Genomic DNA, 6,000 nt, shown 5'->3' on the forward strand with positions numbered 1-6,000 from the left:
GCGTGCTCACCGGCACCAGCACCAGCTTACACACACACACACACACACACACTAAACAAGGAAAACAGGATACCAACAGCAGTGAGGTAACGGGAAGCCCTGGACATGTCAGACCCTCTCCGACCTACTCTTAGTTCAGCAATGAAAGCGGTTGTTGACACAGTGACCCGCCAGTCCCTGTGGTGGTGGTGGTGCACTCCAGCTGACCGAGGACATGTCGAGGGCTCAGTTCTTCGTTTCTACCACTCAGACGTACACAGGTTTGTTGTATGCAGGTCAATGGTTTCCACTCACGGACTGTTCATGTATAACTATTAGTCAAGTCCCTGGTTTCTACAGCCCGGGAAGAAGGGAGATAAGGGTCTGAAGACTGACGAGGGGTGGAGGAGGGATGGAGAGGGGAAGGGAGGGAGGCAGGAAGGTACAGGGAGCATGGAGGGAGAGGGGAAGGGAGGGAGGCAGGAAGGTACAGGGAGCATGGAGGGAGAGGGGAATGGGAGGGAGGCAGGAAGGTACAGGGAGCATGGAGGGAGAGGGGAATGGGAGGGAGGCAGGAAGGTACAGGGAGCATGGAGGGAGAGGGGAAGGGAGGGAGGCAGGAAGGTACAGGGAGCATGGAGGGAGAGGGGAAGGGAGGGAGGCAGGAAGGTACAGGGAGCATGGAGGGAGAGGGGAATGGGAGGGAGGCAGGAAGGTACAGGGAGCATGGAGGGAGAGGGGAATGGGAGGGAGGCAGGAAGGTACAGGGAGCATGGAGGGAGAGGGGAAGGGAGGGTGGGTGAACATATCCATCACCCTTCTCTCTCTCTCTCTCTCTCTCTCTCTCTCTCTCTCTCTCTCTGCGCGCTCTCTCACACACACGCATACATCTGTTTCCATTGGAAAAGTTTAACATAACACTTTACGTTTAAAATAGTTCAGAGTTTAACTGGGAGCCCCACTGCCTCTCTGCTGTAATTTTACTGGTTGAGAAGTACGTTTGTAGTTTCCTTGTATTCACACTTGTTTGTGTGTGATGCACACTGGACGGACAGAGAGGAATCAGGAAACTGAAGTAGCGATGCCATGAGGCAATGCCGGGGTGGGGAAGGGGATGGGTTTTCGTCTAAAATCACAACTGTGGATAGACGTTAAACAAAAGAACAAACCAACCAACACACACACACACACACACACACACACACACACGCCAACCAACACACACACACACACACACACACACACACACACACACACACACACACACCAACCAACACACACACACACACACACACACACACACACACACACACACACGTACGCACGCAAACACACACACTGGCACACGCACGCACGCACGCACGCACGCGCGCGCACACACACACACACACACACACACAATCGCCACCATCCGCCAACGCTCAGTCACTCACGACACACAAACAGCACGCACATAAAAGCATGTGCGCCTTTCACGGGCGTGAATAATCATCTATCTATACAACACCATTATCATTCACGGCTCGGGGCGGTGCAGGTGCTGGTAATGTGGGGGAGGGGGCAATTTTGAATGGACCTCCTTTCTATCATCCTATCCATTTGTGATTCGTTTATACTTACACGTACGCGCACATGTACACGCTAAAACTCTCATCCTCAAACACTCATCCTCAAACACAACCAACACCAGGACTTTTCAAAACTATGTTTTAGATGTCTTGAAATGCACGTCGCCTTTACATCACGGAACGTTTCAACAATAATTTCTCTTTTAATGTGAATCATGCATTCTTGTCTTTTAATGTGAATCATGCATGTCTTTCAATGTGAATCATGCATTCTTGTCTTTCAATGTGAATCATGCATGTCTTTTAATGTGAATCATGCATTCTTGTCTTTCAATGTGAATCATGCATTCTTGTCTTTCAATGTGAATCATGCATGTCTTTTAATGTGAATCATGCATTCTTGTCTTTCAATGTGAATCATGCATTCTTGTCTTTCAATGTGAATCATGCATTATTGTACTTTACATTCCCCTCTGTCATTCCTCTCTCCCCTTCCTCCCTCCACACGTCTCCTTGCAGGAGTCCGTGCACCAGATCAGGGGCACATTTGCATGTTACATAAAATAATCCTGCCATGGCATTGATCAGCGCGCCACTGGCCACACTACACATCCCGTGTGTGTGTGTCTACCACCTCACTGTGAGACACTGTCCGTCCCTAGTCTGAGTGGTCAACACCGGGCCCCGGCCATACAGAGCCAATCCATAACGGTCACTTAATGGTCATCGTCATGGATCTGTCCGGCCCATGGGACTCATGCCGTAGTACGGGACAGTTGACCCGTACTAGATCTCTGAGTGCGCGCGCGCGCACGCATGTGTGTGTGTGTGTGTGTGTGTGTGTGTGTGTGTGTGTGTGTGTGACAGAGAGAGAGAGTGTGTGTGTTTGTGTTTGTGTGCGTGCGCGCGCGCGCGCGTGTGTGTGTGTGTATGTGTGTGTGACAGAGAGAGAGAGAGAGTGTGTGTTTGTGTTGTGTGCGTGCGCGCGTGTGCACCTGTGCATGTGTGCCAAATGAATATACAAGTGAGTGAGGGAATATATGACTGTATGAGGAACGAGAAGGAATTCGTTTGATGAAGGGAGTGAAATGTGAACACAACTGCTTTTTTGTTTTACATCCAGCCATAATGGCAAAGAAAAGAATGAATTCAAAATAATCACAAACATAATACACAATTAGCAAAGTAACAGACAGGACATACGTACACGCTCAAACACATACAGACACATGCATATTTTCACATTTGTTATATATACATAAGGAATAAGTACATATATACATGCACGCGCGCGCGCGCGCGCGGCACACACACACACACACACACACACACACACACACACACACACTCACTCACTCACACACACACACACACACACACACACACACACACACACACACACACACACACACATTTGCAACCTTCAAATAAGACTGAGAAAGAGGGAGAGAGAAACAGGTTGAGAAGAAGAAGAATGGAAAGAAGGGAGAGAACAAGAGCTGAATTAAAAAGCAAATAAATTGTAATGCGTGTCTGTATTGACTTCTCTCTTTCTCTTCTCGCGTACAGACAACCTTACCCAAACAAACACAGCAACAGAATGATGCTAAGTTTTACGACAAAGAAATACCTTCCGTTCCAACAACAAAAACAACCCGGAGCCACAAGGTACTGGAGCACTGACGACAGAAAAAAAACAAACACACACACACACACACACACACACACACACACAAAGAAAAAAATCTACACTCACATCCAGTCCAGCCCTCGGCCAAGCCTCCAAGAACCGGCAGTTACACACACTAAGTGCAGGGGACGTCAGTCTCTCACTTGCACACCCAGTGTTACAACTGACAGCTGGTCACACACAAGTGCTGTCGATAACTCCACCACTGCAGCCCAGGTTGTCTGGTGGCCTGTGGTGTCAGTCAGCCCGTGTCTCCTCGGCACCAGGTTGTCTGGTGGCCTGTGGTGTCAGTCAGCCCGTGTCTCCTCGGCACCAGGTTGTCTGGTGGCCTGTGGTGTCAGTCAGCCCGTGTCTCCTCGGCACCAGGTTGTCTGGTGGCCTGTGGTGTCAGTCAGCCCGTGTCTCCTCGGCACCAAGCTGGCTGGACGCCTGACCACGGGGGAGAAACCTGCTACTGCCTCTGGGTCCCGCACTGGGATGTGTGCACAGGTCAATGGTTCCTCGTCGTCTTCTGCCTAGCCTGAGGACAGAAGGATAAAATGCCGTTACTCCTTTTGTCTGCGTCTCTCTCTCTCTCTCTCTGTAAATGAATCAGATATAGAAGCGACCGTTGGCAGTAACATTGAGGGCATTAATTTTATATTTATTGGATCTGTTGTTGTTGTTTCTCCTTGTTCTTGTTCTGTCCTATTTTCTTTACATTCACTTTGTTTTGTTTGCTTGTTTGCATTTCCTTCATTTTCTTCCAGTTTGTGTGCATGCATTAATATATTCATTTCATTCCATCATGGTGGTGACAACAGCTGTTGTATAAGTGATATTGGTGATGGTAGCAGTAATTTTAATATTAATTACAACTGTCTACGTTGATTTGATGATAACAACAATGTGTCTTTTGTCATCCGGTTGTCGATAGTGATGACATTTCTCTCGCCGCGCCCCCCGCCCCCCACCCCCCTCTCTCTCTCTCTCTTATCCATCTGTCAATCTGCGTTTCCTCCATCAACACATCCGTGCAGAACCTCTTTAGTGTAATCAGGAATAGTAACTTCTGGTGCGGAACTGCGCTTCCTTCTCAGCTGCCTTCAGCTGATCCCTAAATTAAAATATTCATAAAAAGCTCATTTCTCAAATAGCACAGTATGCGATTCCCAATTGGCACAATGCGTGACTTTCAGGTGGCACTGTGCTGTCAGCAAACCGCTTGAAACACACCTGCTGTATCAGTCCATTCTCAGCTGACGTCGTGGCCAATACTCAAGTGGTACATACCACGGATTTTTTTTTGATTTTTTTTTTTATAGCAGAAAAAAAGCGATCATTGCCATGGATACAATGCACATCCTGATCCGAAAATCTAGACTTGCACGCGCAATACTTGTCAGTTTGACAACAGGTTTTATGGATAATCATTATATACGGTAACGGTGCGCACAACATGCCATTAAAATTATGACCTCAACTAAATTAATTTCTCTACCTCCGCCTTAAAAGATTAAGAAGAACAAGAAGAAGAAGAAGAAGAATTCCTTCTTGATCTTTTTCCATCCCTCCCCTCTGATCCTTTGAAGCATCTTCTCTCACTCCTTCCCCCGGTGAGATGACAGACACACACAGAAAGAGTGTATCGACTCCAACAGACTGTTTACAACACTGTGTTTGTTGTTGTTCTGGGGAAGGACAAGGCCTCGTTGGAAAGGTTTTAATGACCGTGAAAATCGTATCCCCCGAACTCCATTACATGGGCTCTCTCCAAACCAGCGGGACAGCAGAGGGGAATGAAGGCACAGACAGAGCGAGTGGGAGTCAGAGAGAGAGGGAGGGAGAGAGAGAGGGGGAGAGAGAGAGAGAGAGAGAACACTGAACACGAAATGTTTAATGTCATTACCTGAAAAGCTTTGGTGACACAGTTGGTACTTACCAGAACAAAATGGTGCAAAATAGATAAAAATGGAACAGAAACGAGGAAAAAAAAAACCAGAATTGAAACAACATAAACTAATAAGAGATTTGCGACACTCTGGCACTTTGTCATTAGCTTAAAGTGCAAGTGACAGGTCGGGGGTAGGGGTGGGTAATGTGCCTTTTTTTCAGTCGTTCGTCTCCAAAGTTTGGACAGTACACATAAAACAAAGTGCAGTAAATCATATAATAAATATTTACGCATGTAACATCGACACACACCATATCAATACAAACACATACTAAAGTACACATAAATCCTGAAATAAATATTTATCCCTCAACATCAAAACCCATCATATCAATACGAACACATCAAATAATTACAATGTCGAGATTGACCATCCAAATGTAGCCCTTCTTTTTTTTCATCTATGTTGTTTTTTTCTCACAGAACCCATACTAATCTTTAATTGATTAATGAGTATTCGGACCGATGATGGACATTTTCCGAGACACACACAGAGAGAGAGAGAGAGAGAGAGAGAGAGAGAGAGAGAGAGAGAGAGAGAGAGAGAGAACGAACAAAATGTTTTTTTCCAGGGTACTGAGATAAGCACAACAACAAGAATGCTTTTTTCCACCCAGCGCTGGAGTACAAAATAAGAAGAAAGCACAAGAAAAAAAATATAGACACTATGGAATTCTAGTGTATATAAAAAAAAAATAAAGGAGAGACAGACAGACAGACTGACAGACAGACACAGAGCAGTTTCAGACCTCCAAAACATGGAAAGACAGAGGGCAGAGGGGTAGGAATAGTGGGGGGAACTGACAGTGAGAAAGATAGAAAGTGAAAAG

Source organism: Babylonia areolata, chromosome 5 (assembly GCF_041734735.1).
Source record: "Babylonia areolata isolate BAREFJ2019XMU chromosome 5, ASM4173473v1, whole genome shotgun sequence".
In the NCBI taxonomy this organism is placed as follows: Eukaryota; Metazoa; Mollusca; class Gastropoda; order Neogastropoda; family Buccinidae; genus Babylonia; species Babylonia areolata.